The following is a 16,159-nucleotide window of genomic DNA, read 5'->3' on the forward strand; positions in this document are numbered from 1 at the left end:
CCCAATGAACAGGCAGTGAGGTGGATGCCCTTGGTTTGAACAAAGTGAGAGTTTGTAATTCGATTTATTTGGAAAACAAAATGGCCATGTTTAGACACTGGTGTGGTGTCTGTAAGGAAATGCTAAGTGGTTAACATTCATGTATGACTGCAACTAGGTGTCTAACTAACCCACATCAATAAACCACCAATAACCACAATTTTGTTTATATTATAGCCCACCCAGTCATTAGATGCATGTATCATATGAATGCCGAATGGATTCGAGTCAAAAATTGCCGAAATCCTCCAAAACAACCAAACCATTTAATATACTCTGTAACGCGGTTAATCTAAAAATAGTTTTGAAAACCTCTGATGTACTGTTTCTTTTCAAACATATATCCTACGTTTCAGAAATGTTTAACTAGTAGTATGCAGATTAAACTCTTTAGTAAATGAGAAACACTTCTGGTCTGTCTGAGAGAACTGGGTCTGGATGATAGATGAAGGAGATGGACCACATTGTTGAGGAGAGGCTGTTCCTGTGACGTCTTCTAGTGAGTCCCCCTTTCTTTCAACATCCATTTCTCCCCCTGCCTCTATTCTCAACCCAAGCCTCCCTCCTTGTCTCTGGAGTGTAATCTGTCTCTTCACCAAGCGCCCTCTTTATTTAGACACCTCCACCCCTTCACCTCATCCCTCTATCCCCTGTCCCCTGTCCTCTTCCACTTTGCCACGTCTTCTATTCTCTTCCTCTCTTCTTGTCGACTTGATGGGTGAACACCTCAAAGTAGCCCTCTCTGCATCTCTCCAATGTGCCATGGCCCTGAAGGACCTCTTTCTCTCTCTCTCCTCTCTCCCACTGCCCGCTCCTCTACCTCCACCCCCAACTCTCCCCTTTCACTCCTCTGTTTATTATTCATTAAGTTTCCCTTTGGAGCCAGAGAGAGTAAAAGCCCTAGGGTACCTGAGAGAGGGAGAGTGTGTGCGTGTGTGTGTGCGCGCACTTGCATGAGAAGGAGAGCAAGAATACAGGGAGACACGTATGACTGAGGGATGGAGAAATAGGGAGAAATATGTGGATGAAAATGAAGGTTAACATATAGAGAAAGACAGAGGGATGAGAGAGAGAGAGAGAGAGAGAGAGAGAGAGAGAGAAAAAATAGGAGGGTAGTGTGAAAGACGAAGAGGGTGGTGCAAGCCTGACAGACATGCACTCAGCTCTAAACCGACCAATCAGAGATCTCCTCCTCCTGGAGCTGCTGCAGCCATAGAGCAGTAGTCAGGCTGGATTGGACGATGGCTTATACCATTCACACACACACTCCTTCAATCCTCTGCTCACACCCACAGTGAGAGAAAGAGGGAGAGAGAGAGAAAGAAAGTGGGCTCTCCGCTAGCCGAGCACTAAGCACTGCCCCAGAGAGACAGACGGTGGTAGAGAAAAAGGGAAAGAGGGAGCGAGAGAAAGAGAGAAAATGGTGAGGCAAGCACAGAAAGTCCTTCTCACTCATCCTCACGAACTCTCAGCTGTCATGCCTGTCAAAGGAAGTCCCACCAGGTATGGAAAAATTAAAGTACCATTTGTGCTTTGAGCTGTTTCTACAGAATATGTGCGTGAGTGTTTGAATGTCTCTCTCTCTCTCTCTCTCTGTGTATGTGTATGTGTGAGAGAGACAAAGAAACGGAGCGAGGGGGTTTATCACAGGTTATTTTTCGGTACTAATGAGTGCACTTGCAGCTCGTTGGCTCTGCCTCTGTCTCCTGTGGTGTGTACGTTGTAAGCCTCCCTCTCTCTCCCTCGCTGGAGTTATGGACTGCTGCTTCTGCCGCTGCTACAGCTGCTGTAGGGGTGTGATAGTGAGTGTGAGTTAGGATAGCTGATGCATGAGCAGCGCCACTGTAGCAGTAGCTTCAGACACAAATATAAATGCGCTGCAGGAAACGGGACTCCACTCATTGATTTCTTATCCTTTTATTAGCAGAGGTCTTTCTCCGTATCAGATTCCATCTCCCACTCTGAAATATAATTTCAAAAGAGAGGCAGGCATGCCCTTATGTTGGAATGCTTTAGAAACACAACTCTTATAAATAAAGGTGCAAGTTGGAACCAAATAAGGTTCTTGAGAGCAATGCCATAAAGGAACCATTTTAGGGTTTCCTAAGAACCATAAATGTGGTGGTTATTTGAAGAAGCATACAAAAAAATCTAAGACCAGAAATGCTTCATCCCTCCAGGTCCGGAATTGATTAGACCTGCTGTAGGGCTCAAAGTTTATGGGACACATCAGGCCTGCAAATGACATTATGCTGGTTTGCAAAGTGATGTGTAATTCCTATTGGAATCCAGCCGGAGTGGGGATATCCAACATTTGGAATTTCTCTCCACACTCAACCTACATTCATATTGACTGCCAAGGTTGAGAAGCCTACAATGTGATACTACCCTAAACAGGTAAACTGGAACAACCAATTCTGTAATGGGTGCAATAAGTCCAAGTCATCGATTGGAATATTTTTTGAAATATGTTATTCATATTTGAGCAGCTTCAAATGTAATAATCAATCAATATACAAGTAAAAAAAGAGATATTAAAAGAAGCAATTCAAAGAAATATAACTATAATAGAGCATGCTGGGAAATATGATAATGATGGGCGTGGTTAAACTCTGGTTATTAACACCAACACTGGGGTTCGTTTACAGTTACACAATTGAGTGTTAATTAAACTCGTTAGTGTTAATTTAACTCTTGAATCAACACTATAAATGTTACACAAAAAATGAACCCTACTTAACCCTGACCAATTTGCTGTGTGCTATGAAATTGACACATCTGCATGCTTCCATACATTTCAAGAACCTTTTAGAATTCTGAAGAACTGTAGATGCCATGTGAAGAACCTCACACATAACTCAAAGGTTCTTTATCAGGCTAGAGTTCTCCAAAAAACCTTAAGAGCTGAGGAAGAACCATTTAAGAACCTTTTTCCCCCCCAGTGTAAGGTAGGTAGTTGTACCTCGTTAGACTCTGCTCAGTTTTGCACTGTTGATATCGTGATTGTAAATCTCTGTCTAGGAAGGTGTGCTCAGCAGAGTGAGGGGTGACGGTAAAATGGTTGGAGTGTGAGAGAATTTATGGAAGCACTGTTGTTGTTTTTGTATCGTTATAGGTTCTCTTGTGCTTTGACAACAGCTTTTGAACATCAAATCCTTGCACAGCATAATAATGCATATACTGTACAGTATGTCAAGCCGCTGTACCATACACAAGTCAGAGTATTGCCATAATTATTTGCATTAAGAACTGAATATATTTTCTGTTCTGATTAGAGAGTTCCAGCCCGCTATTGTGGAGACATTTCACTGCATTACCTGGGCTGACGTTCAATCAACCGCATTTAAATGCCGTCAACTTTGGTGAGAATTTTGGCTGGTGCAGGTGGCATGGCTTTAGGAGTATTCTGTAGTGGCTCCCATCAGAAATCAACCAATATATTCCTTGATGAAACCTGGACATCCATTGCCAGTGTCCTGGACACAGATTAAGCCTAGTGCTTGTCTACAAAACACTTGAAATTAAGAATCTCCATTGAGCATTATTCTTAATCCAGTACAATGGGTTTAATCTGTGTCCAGAAAACAGCCCATAAGGGATAATAGCAATCACTCCATGACTTTTCATGATGTCTCTAAACTAGCTTCAGGGGATCTAGACCTTTTCTTCAGAAAATAAGAACACTGAACATGGATGAAAGTCTGACTTGAAGGCAGAATTATCCCCATCTCTTCATTCAGCCTAGATCAGTGGCTCTTTTTAAAGAGATTCTCCGATATTTGTGTATACTGTACATTTTAGCCAGTAGTTCTAAGTGGTTCCCGAAAATTGTATACTACGTCACATATATGCACCATGTCATTGCTCTTACTCTTTTTCTCTGCTGTGTCCACTGAGCCATTGGGACAGCCTTGCAACCTCATTGGATAATGCTGGGCAGGCCTCTTTGGCTAGAACTCAAATTGCTAAGGGGCCAGCCCACGTGGGGAGAAATGTTGGGAAAATGGCGCAGCACAGCTGCAAGAAAACAGATGCATTCAAACTAGGGATTTCGTGGCTAATTGAGGTAAAACAGTAATTCTGATAAGAGATTATGCATGAACTACACATTGACACATCCAGCCCAAAGCGGGAGGTTTAAAAAATACTTTCTTAGTTGCTGAAGTACCAGAACATGTCTTTTAATTATTTGTTTGAAGCACAGACCTTGGCATCAATGTGATTGTCATTGGTGTAGACCGGGCAATGAACTGGTGTCCGCAGTTACCATTATGTCTTTTAATGGCTCAAGCTTGCTTTCTCTAGAGGCATAGCTGAAACTCAATGGCACAAATGGTTGCCGTGCGTCACCCAAGTGGGTACTACACTATGTTGGTGGATGAGGTGAGTTTCACCCTAAAGGGCTTTGAGCACCTAAGTGAAAAAAGCACTATAAAAATCCAATCAATTATTATTATTAAATTATTATAAAGACTGAAGCACGATCCAAAGCTTTTCTCTGATACTGTATTGAATTGAAGGTCATACCAACCATATTGTTTGTATAGATTGATATTATAGCACCTGGTCCATACTTTTAGAAAATATTTTGATTGTTTTTAATAATTCCTTATCTGAATACATAGTTAAAGTATGCACTTTAAGGAAGACTCATCTGACATCCCCTAAAATATCATACCTAAGTGGCATTTGAAAGTGTCTGGACAGAATCTGGATTCCATCATTTGTCTCTCCTCATGAGACATTTTACAGTAACCTCTAGGTAGCTTGTGGATGTTGACCAGGATCAATCCTGTGATACTGGCCTGATACGGATCGTATGTGACTCATAGTAGTCACTTCAGCCAAACTGAAGAATCAGTCATCACTGGAGCACTTCCTACGGCATATTTAATCCCTCCCTAGCTTTTTGAGGAAATTAGTCAAACAATGGAAACACAAGTATTTACTATTCAAACAGCCTCATCAAAGTGTCATTAAAACAATGAATCAGGCAACCATTTCCACCATCGTTGCCAAGCAGTGTTTGTGCCCCAAATGGCACCCCATCCCTATAGTGCATTCATTGACAAGAGCCCTATGGGTAGTGCACTACAAAGGAAATAGATTGTCATTTCGTACCCATACAGTGTTTTCAGAGGCCATCATCCAGCCTTTGTTGCTTGACGTGATGTCAGTTCAAACAACAGATCTTATTGATGCATAACGCAGACAGTGTTTGTAGAATGCTATTGAAAGCATACAGCTTTGGCTACAGACAAATTGAATATAACAGTTTAATTGGAGTGAAAGTTTAAGCATAAACTTAAGGCATCATGTTTTTGGAAGGTTGGTATGTTGAGAAATGGCTGTGTTGGATGATAAATTGAAATAATAAGTGCACAATACTTGTACGACAGTGAAGACAGAACGGTTTGTACTTTGTCCTTGTCGCTAACACTCACCAACCTCTCCAACCTTGCCAGACAAAACAAGTACTAAGCTATACTTAGGTTAGAAATAGATTTTAAAAACCACTCAACCCAAGGTTTCAAATAATATGCCGTGGCACTTAACACTAGAAAAGCCTTGTTGGACCCCCCGTCGGGCAAATGACGCTTCTTTTGAACGTCAACATTCTAACAGTCTAATAATTACATTTCATATATGCTATCGGAAGACTAATCATTTGATTTCTGTTTATGAAGGTAACATTTAGAATACCAAAGAAAATGTATTTCAATTAACACAATGGCATTTTTATTAGTTAATGTATCAGTACGTACACATGAAAAATCACTAAAACATCACAATTTAAAGTGTTAAAACCCATGAATTAAACACCATCACAAAGATCATTCATTATTAATTCATTAAGGTATTTAAGGAACGTTAGGAATTTCTGAAAATGCATTTCAAAAGAACAGAATGGCCTATTTTGATTTGAAATATGTCACTGTGCTTTGAGTGTTGCCAATGTACGCGGAGAGTGCATGTTATTTGAAATAGAGCTCAAGGGGTACATTTATGAGTTGTTTGGCAAGGATGGGTGATTTAGAAACTGCAGAATCTCTTCTTTTTGATTCTTTCGGATTATTTCGGCGCTCTACAGACAATCTCTCAACCTCATGGCTTGGTTTATGCTCTGACATGCACTGTCAACTGTGGAACATATATAGACAGGCCTTTCCAAATAATTTCCAATCAATTGAATTTACCACAGGTGGACTCCAATCAAGTTGTCAAAACAACTCAAGTATGATCAGTGGAAATAGGATGGACTTGAGCTCAATTTCGAGTCTCACAGCAAATACTTTTACAAATAAGGCATTTCTGTTTTCTTTTTTGATAAATTTGCAAACATTTCTAAAAACCTTTTTTGCTTTGTCATTATGGGGTATTGTGTGTAGATTGATGAGGAAAAAAAATGTAATCCATAAATTGGGTACAGTTATGCTAATAGCGTCTCCAGTGTGAGCATGCTCTTTCCTCTTACTTGTTGCGCAGTAGAACTTGAAGATGATATATGTTGCTAAATATTGGTGTTCATTGTTTGTTTGTCTCTTCAGAATGTATAATGTTAGCAAAGCATTTATCAGGCTTGTTTGAAACCATAATCAAATTAATTGGTTTCTTGCTTATCATAATAATCAATGCTTTGTAACACTGTAAACCCCTCTTACTGTACGGCATGCCAATTTGAAATTTGATATCTGTCAATATGATGCTAGTTATACATCAAAGTTAACGGAATTAAACATCAAGCACTGATGAGACACAGAGCAGGCAGTCAAAATGTAGCCTGAATAGAATTGCAAAGATATAGACACATTTAGCCTACAAACATACAGTCTTAGAACAAGCATATTGTTATTGTTCTCCAGCTGTGACATGTACTGTACATCTACTGGTTTAGAGGTTTCTTACTTTGTGAGTGAGTGGGTTTCAAAACACCAATTTAACAAGAAGAGAGAATATGGAGTTTCTCGTCCCCATTTCACTCTATATCTCTGTAGGAGGGACTTGTGGTAAAACTGAGATAAGTTTGTTCTGCTCTGGGTTATCTAGTTTCAGTTTCTCATGTAATAGTAATGAATTCAAAGGTTGTTTCTGAACAATGCATGGTCAGTCAGCAAGAGCTGACAAATTGATTTCTTACATAATTTCTTCATTTTTATCATCCCCTTTTCTCTCCATAAGAAACACAACTGGGGCAGTGAAATCATGATGTTTTTCCATTTCCAGATCACCTTCAGTCACAGTCTAACAAATGGCATCCTAATGATTTTAATCAGCATGCCAGAGGTCAGTGATAACCCTGTGATGAAGGCTGATTATGTTTTGGTGTATTTATTAAAGGGGCAATCAGCAGTTGCTCCATACATATTTGGATTTCTAAACGAACGATATGTACCCGTTGATTCTTGAAGAATATAACATATATATGTCTCATGAGCTTAGTTTAACTGTCATACCCCATCCGAACCCAAATTATAAGCTTGTTTTATTGCAATGTTTGTAAACAAAGTAAATGTAAACAAACACACTGTACAGCCTCAAAATATGGTTCAACCTAGGGCTCTATTCAATCCGTATCGCGGAAGTTCAGCTTTTTAGCACAAATGACAATAAAAGACCATATTCCCGTAGTCAAGGAGACTGCATTCACGGTAAACGCTGCATATGTCAGGTCAATCTGAAATTACCTTTACATTTCTAGCACACAATCTGTAATGCTTCAGCGATGCAGATTGAAAAGAGGGAAAATAATAGGAGTGCCAAAAAGCTACTCTTTTAAAATGGTCAAAAGCAGGGATGGGCAAGAATGACAAAATACCATAAAGCTCAATGTATCAAAATAAACAAGAAATGATTTCGTAATGTATTTAATTAAAATAAATGTATTTTTGTATTTTAAAATACATTGGCAAGTAGACGGCACGAATACCAACAACACGCTCAGTAACGGTTACAGAAACCTTTTTACTTGCTATGACTGTGATATGTTTTTCTACCTTATTTGAGCAAGTCACTCCAGATAAGAGTGTCTGCTAAATGACCAAAATGTAAATGTATATTTGAAAATGAACCTACCAACATAAAAGACAGTACTGTTCAGCCGTCTTCATCGACCTGGCCAAGGCTTTCGACTCTGTCAATCACCACATTCTTATCGACAGACTCAATAGCCTTGGTTTCTCAAATGACTGCCTCGTCTGGTTCACCAACTACTTCTCAGATAGAGTTCAGTGTGTCAAATCGGAGGGCCTGTTGTCCTGACCTCTGGCAGTCTCTATGGGGGTGCCACAGGGTTCAATTCTCGGGCCGACTCTTTTCTCTGTATATATCAATGATGTCGCTCTTGCTTTTGGTGATTCTCTGATCCAACTCTACGCAGACGACACCATTCTGTATACATCTGGCCTTTCTTTGGACACTGTGTTAACAAACCTCCAAACGAGCTTCAATGCCATACAACCCTTCTTCCGTTGGCTCCAACTTCTCTTAAATGCTAGTAAAACTAAATGCATGCTCTTCAACCGATCGCTGCCACACCCACCCACCCGTCTAGCATCACTACTCTGGACGGTTCAGACTTAGAATATGTGGACAACTATAAATAAACTCTCCTTCCAGACTCACATTAAGCATCTCCAATCCAAAATTAAATCTAGAATCGGCTTCCTATTTCACAACAAAACCTCCTTCACTCATGCTGCCAAACATACCCTCGTAAAACTAACTATCCTACTGATCCTTGACTTCGGCAATGTCATTTACAAAATAGCCTCCAACACTCTACTCAGCAAATTGGATGTAGTCTACCACAGTGCCATCCGTTTTTTCACCAAAGCCCCATATACTACCCACCACTGCGACCTGTATGCTCTCTTTAGCTGGCCCTCGCTACATATTAGTCGCCAAACCAACAGAAATAGTATGTGTAGGCCTATAGATTTGCATTGAAACATAGCCAAGTATTTATTTTAAACTTTTACAGAGATCCGTCACCTGGGCAATCAAAGAACTATCTTCCTGAGATAAATACATAATATATACGAGAATATAGCCTCCATTTGCAAAGTACCTGTGATCTCTACTTATTCCATGGGGTATGAAAATGGCATTAGAGGGTCAGTTAGAAAACTCCATATTTGTGGCCGCAGAGAAAATTACATACTTTTGGGGACCTTTACAAAAAAAACATCCTTGTGAACAGAGCATGATTTATAAATAATTTCCCGCCCCCCAATATTTTTTATAATAATGTTTTCAGTAAAGGTCTACATTATAAAACTCGAGGAAAGAATGCAAATAAATAGATGATTGGCAAAAGGTTGCGTTAATATTTAATTTCGCATTTTAGGATTGCTAGGATTTTCTCCTCCTTCATTTGAGAGTGTTTGCTAGGAGATATTACATTTTTTCCCCTTCCTTTTTTAAAGAGCTGTTAAGAGGAATAGTGATTATGTAATATCCCTACTGGAGCTACTGCTGGGAACCTAAGGGCTGCCTCCTGGTCCTACTCTTTCTCCTCAAATCAGTTATAGTTTAGACTTGGTTAGCAGCTCTGCCTATGGGCTGAGTTTGAGATCCGCAAGTGGAGTTGCACTGTTGACATGTGCTAAAATCGCTACAGCACTGTAGGTATACCTCCTTGCCACTTTAAAGGGCAAAGGTGTGATTTATATGGGACTTACAATCCATACTCAAGGCTTGGCGAACACCTAGGAAGTATTTACTTGGTTTTGTTCTATCTAAACCCTATTTCCTCCATCCCTTTATTGCAGGGGGTCAATAGAAACAGTCAATACTATTCAGTCTAGACAGTGTTAAGATATGGGTAAACTTTCAATTATAGTACAGCGCCAGACACTATTTTTCAACTTCAGATTGATTGTTATATAAACTACGGACTCCCATAAACGAGCAAGCAGAGATTTTAGATTCCATCCAAACACTGGGGGGGGAAATACACTGAATGACCAAAAGAATGTGGACACCTCGCATATCTCATTCCAAAATCATGGGCATTAATATGGAGTCCACTCTTCTGGGAAGGCTTTCTACTAGATGTTGAAACATTGCTGCGGGGACTTGCTTCCATTCAGCCACTAGAGCATTAGTGAGGTTGGGCACTGATGTTGGGCGAAAAGACCTTGCTCGCAGCCGGCATTCCTATTCATTCCAAAGTTGTTTGATTGGGTTGAGGTCAGGGCTCTGTGCAGGCCAGTCTCTGCGGGCCCCCTCATACTAGAAACAAGAAAGGGCCTTCCCCAAACGGTTAACACAAAGTTGGAAGCACAGAATCGTCTAGAATGTCATTGTATTTTGTAGCGTTGAGATTATCTTTCACTGGAACTAAGAGGACTAGCCGAACCATGAAAAACAACCCCAGACCATTATTCCTCCTCCTCCAAACTTTACAGTTGGCACTATGCATTGGGGCAGGTAGTACTCTCCTGGCATCCGCCAAACCCAGATTCATCCGTCGGATTGCCAGGTGGTGAAGCATGATTTATCACTCTAGAGAACCTGTTTACAATGCTCCAGAGTGGCGGTGAGCTTTACACCACTCCAGCTGACGCTTGGCATCGCCCATGGTGATCTTTGGCTTGTGTGCGGCTGCTTGACCATGGAATAGCATTCTATAAAGCTCCCGACGAAAAGTTCTTGCTTCCAGGGGGAATTTGGAACTCGGTAATATGTGTTGCAACCAAGAATGTACGTTTTTTACATCCTACCTGCTTCAGCATTCAGCGGTCCCGTTCTGTGATCTTGTGTGGCCAACCACTTCGCGGCTAAGACGTTGTTGTTCCTAGACGTTTTCACTTCACAATAACAGCACTTACAGTTGACCAGGGCAGCTCTAGAAGGGCAGACATTTTACAAACTGAGTTGTTGGAAAGGTGGCATCCTATGACGGTGCCACTTTGAAAGTCACTGAGCCCTTCAGTAAGACCAGTCTACTGCCAATGTTTTTCATTGGACATTGCATGGATGTGTGCTCGATTTCTATACACCCATCAGCAACGGGTGTGGTTGAAATAGCCAAATCCACTCATTTGAAGGGGTGTCCACATACTTTTGCATATACTGTGTAGTGTAACTGCTGTACTAGGTCATTACCCAAATGGCACCCTGTCCCTTATGGGCCCTGGTCAAACGCCATTCACTATAGGCAATAGGGTGTCATTTGCTACGCACAAAATGTACTTTTGTTCTCGTCCAGGGATGTCAAACTCATTCCATGGAGGGCCTAGTGTCTACAGGTTTTTGGTTGTTCTTTTCAATTAAGACCTAGACAAGCAAGTGAGGAGAGTTCTTTACTAATTAGTGACCTTGAGTCATCCATCAAGTACAAGGGTATCAGTCAGTCAGTGGTGTGTTGAGTGCAGAGAGAGGATGCCTGATGTATCTCACTGATAATAAAACAGTGTGCCGAGCGGCCTGCCTGTGACTCTGTGCCCTTCACGTGCAATGCAGAGACGGGGAAATGTGAGAGAGATGCTAATTGGCCCATGCCAACACTCTGAGTGAGAAAGAGAGAGAGAGAGAGAGAGAGAGAGAGAGAGAGAGGCAGGGCGTCTCCATCGATTTACAGAACTTAGATGAGAGAGAAGCCGTAGTGCGCTGTCCACACATTACCCACTCACCTCACCACACCCACCAGCCTGCCTCACCCACTCCCCTCACCCCACCCACCACAATACTTCCACACTATCTCCTTCGTCCAGTCTCACTGCTTCCCCCACATTCTCCTTTTTCCACCTCACCCCTCCCCACTCCTTTCTCCTGTCACCTAGCATTTCGCTACTGCACTGGCCTTCATCAGTCCGACCTACATGAAGCTCTTTATTTGTTTGTTTCTCCTCTCTCTTTCTCATCTCTCTCTCTGTCTATCCATCTCTATCGGTGTCTCACTCTCTCTCTCTCTGCTTGACGAGGGGCTATGTGAAAACTAACACCTTTCTCTACCACCTCCTCTCACGGGGGAATCCACCTGGCAACAGGAGGACATTCAGTGTCTCTGTATGAAATGCTAATGCAGACAGCTCCAGACCTCCTTTGAGGAGAGGAGAGCAATAATACCCAAATGGCACTCTATACCCTATATAGGGAAAAGGGTGCCATTTGGAACGCATGTCTGGTATTCTCAGTTCTCTGTTTATTTAGCATGTGTAAAATGGGGGGCTGCCAAACTTCCATAGCTTTAAATGCAACCTTTCCAGACAAAAAAGATTCCCAGGGCTGCATGTACACAGGAAATAATCCAATGTTGAATCAACACTAGCTAGGTTTCCATCCAATCGGCAACAGATATTCTTGAGAATATTATAAAACAGGCATAAAGAAAACATGCACGTTTTCCCAACAGTGTCCACCAGACTGACTTGTTGTCGATAAAAATCAGTGCGTGATGACAGTGAACACAAAATGTACTTTTTTTGCTTACGTTTTCATGTACCCAGAATAACAATCGAAAGCTCAATGTGTTTGCATCGCATTTTCAACTCTATTGATAATTTTGTCACAACTGTTGCATTAATTAGCATATGTATATGTGCCTACTCTGGTTTTAGTACCTGCACTTTAGCAGTGCGGGAACTCTGTGCGCGTAGGCTAGTCTACATGGTGATGATATTATTATGGATTAAAGCGAGAATATTCTTACTTGTCAAATGGCAGTCATCGATATTTATTGGACAGGAGCACCCTGTGAAGATGATCACAACTTATTTAATCTAGCCTAATAAACTGCATGGTTTCCCGAGTCATAGTGAGAGGACCACACTACATATAATTGCGTGACTCCAAGTTGACTTTGATATGATGGTGATTATATCAGTATTTGAGCATAAAGGCATTTCCACTGTCATTTCTCACATAATACATTTTACCAACACAAAAAGAACCCACCATGTCGAACTAACAAATGATCTGTCGGCATTTATACAATTTTACCAAAACTTCCTGTTTCCATGATAGTTGTCATGATTTTTTTTTATACGGTATGACTACTTGCATAAAAACTGTGGATGGAAATGTGATTACTCAGAGTGTTAAATGAAACACTGGGGCAGTATTACTGCATATGGGCCACACTTTTAACTGCTATATTAACACTGTGTTTGGTGCTGATACTGTTACACTTTGTCAGTGTTAGGGAATTGACACTTTTAATGTTCACCTCATAGAGTATTATTACTGGTCGGCTGGTAGCCTAGCGGTTAAGAGCGTTGGGCCAATAACCAAAGTGTCGCTGGTTTGAATCCCCGAGCCGACTAGGTAACAAATCCATCGATGTGCCATTAAGCAAGTCACTGTAATTGCTCCTGTAAGTCACTCTAGATAAAAGCATCTGCTAAATTACAAAAATGTAAGCATTTTGACAAGACAGTGTTGCTAGTGTAGGGTCACATGAATCACATAATTATTCTCAATTCCTTATTGTCCGATGATCTCATGTGAGCATTTACAAAAACTGGCAGGGGGAACACTTAAAATAACAACCATAGAACAGTTAAACTGGTACAACACTACCACTCACAGGTGGCCTAAAATTGAAAAGCCAAACTGAAAGCCACACCTCCAATATTATTTCCCAGTGTGCCTTGCCTTTCCAGTGAATTTTAGAGTTACCACACATGACGATATTTGTTAGTAACAAAGACATGGTTGTTGAATTTGTTAAAATTCAGTCATGTTGCCTTCACCAAGTGAGTTTTAAGATGAATGCAACTAAAATGTAGCTGTTTATTGAGATACATTAGATGTCTAGTAAGGCTTTATTTTAAGGCCTAATTTTACCCTAGCACAGTTGCCTGACACTTATTGATTAATAAGGATCTGACTCCTTTTTTCATTTTTCACCTAAAATGAGGAACCCAAATCTAACTGCCTGTTGCTCAGGATCTGAAGCAAGGATATGCATATTCTTGATATAATTTGAAAGGAAACACTTTGATGTTCCACAATCTTTGAAATGCAAGAGAAAGGCCATACTTTCAGATAGGAGTCTAAGTTTAATTTAGAGTTTGGCCGCTAGATGGCAGCAGTGTTTGTACAAAGTTTCAGACTGATCGAGTAAAGGATTACATTACTGCACAATATTTTACCAGGAGTTTGCCCAACTGTGCTGAATTGGTCAATACATTTTCAAGTACATAACTACAGAGATCATACAAACATTTATATGGAAATAAAATATTTTAGTTTACACACTCCTAGGAATGTCATTCATGATGTATCGTTAGCTTATAAACTAACTTTCAAACATTTTGATGGCCGGGAGGGGTGGGTGTGGAGCCAGAGACAGCAGTGGGGTCGAACTGTAGTAGCCAGTTCCTACATTTGAACATAAAAATAGATTTTTATCAAACAAACTGAATACTTTTATCTCAGGGACCTTCAGGAGGACAAATCAGAGCAAGATTACTGAATGTAAGTTCATTATTTATCTTCGGAGATAATGTATCAAACCAGTTGCCGTGATAAAAGTGTTTTGTGACGTACACTCTCCTCAAAAAAATAGCATGGTATTTTTTCACTGTAAAAGCTACTGTAAATTGGACACTGCAGTTAGATTAACAAGAATTTAAGCTTTCTTACAGTGAATGTCTATGTCCTGGAAAGTTGGTTGTTGAATACAACGTCATTCTAGTCACATTAGAGCACATTAGCAACAATGATACCATTGAGGTCAAAGGCTAAATTGCCTTGCAAAAGTATTCACCCCGTTGGCATTTTTCCTATTTTGTTTGGATTTCATGTAATGGACCTACAAAAATACCCCAAATTGGTGAAGTGAGAAAAAAATTAGCTGGTTTAAAAAAATTCTAAAACATAAAAATCGGAAAAGTGGTGCGTGCATACGTATTCATCCCCTTTGCTATGAAACCCCTAAATAAGATCTGGTGCAAGCAATTACCTTCAGAAGTCACATAATTAATTAAATAAAGTCCAACTGTGTGCAATATAAGTGTCACATGTTCTGCCACATGTTCTCAGTGTATATATACACACCTGTTCTGAAATGCCCCAGAGTCTGCAACACCACTAAGCAAGGAGCACCATGAAGACCAAGGAGCTCTCCAAACAGGTCAGGGACACATTTTTTTTAAGTATAATTTTTTTTTAACCTTTATTTAACCAGGTAGGCCAGTTGAGAAAAAGTTGTCATTTACAACTGCGACCTGGCCAAGACAAAGCAAAGCAGTGCGACAAAAACAACACAGCATTACACATGGGATAAACAATCGTACAGTCAATAACACAATAGAAAAATCTGTATACGGTGTGTGGAAATGAAGTAAGGAGGTAAGGCAATAAATAGGCCAATATTAGCAAAGTAATTACAATTTAGCAATTTACACTGGAGTGATATATGTGCACATGATGATGTGCAAGTAGAAATACCGGTGTGCAAAAGAACAGAAAAACAAACATGGGGATGAGGTAGGTAGTTGGTTGGTTGGATGGATGGGCTATTTACAGATGGACTGTGTACAGCTGCAGCAATCGGTAAGCTGCTCTAACCGCTGACTCTTAAAGTTAGTGATGGAGATATAAGTCTCCAATTTCAGTGATTTTTGCAATTCGTTCCAGTCATTGGCAGCAGAGAACTGGAAGGAAAGGCGGCCAAAGAAAGTATTGGCTTTGGGGATGACCAGTGAAATATATCTGCTGGAGCCATGCTATGGGTGGGAGTTGCTATGGTGACCAGTGAGCTAAGATAAGGCGGAGCTTTACCTAGAAAAAACGTATAGATGACCTGGAGCCAGTGTGTTTGGCGATGAAGATATAGTGAGGACCAGCCAACGAGAGCATACAGGTCGCAGTGGTGGGTAGTATATGGGGCTTTGGTGACAAAACGGATGGCACTGTGATAGACTGCATCCAATTTGCTGACTAGAGTGTTGGAATATATTTTGTAAATGACATCGCCGAAGTCAAGGATCGGTAGGATGGTCAGTTTTACGATATGTTTGGCAGCATTAGTGACGGAGGTTTTGTTGCGATATAGGAAGCCGATTCTAGATTACATTTTGGATTAGAGATGCTTAATGTGAGTTTGGAAGGAGAGTTTCCAGTCTAGCCAGACATCTAGATTATGTGGACAACTATAAATACCTAAGTC

General features: G+C 40.6%; 1 protein-coding gene across 2 annotated transcripts in view; it reads left to right on the plus strand.

The window, feature by feature from the left end:
- The window catches only part of LOC109909554 (cadherin-18), a 363,038-nt gene that overhangs the window by 141,766 nt on the left and 205,113 nt on the right, over positions 1–16,159 (plus strand). Inside the window, exon 1 of one of the 2 annotated variants that reach the window (XM_020508571.2) lies at positions 1,323–1,542. The exons of the other annotated variant lie outside the window; for it this stretch is intronic. The gene's annotated coding sequence lies outside the window, so the exon portion shown is untranslated. Of the gene's footprint in view, positions 1–1,322; positions 1,543–16,159 lie in introns of those variants that run through there. 2 annotated transcript variants of the gene reach the window in all.

Source organism: Oncorhynchus kisutch, linkage group LG18, assembly GCF_002021735.2.
Source record: "Oncorhynchus kisutch isolate 150728-3 linkage group LG18, Okis_V2, whole genome shotgun sequence".
Taxonomy (NCBI): Eukaryota; Metazoa; Chordata; class Actinopteri; order Salmoniformes; family Salmonidae; genus Oncorhynchus; species Oncorhynchus kisutch.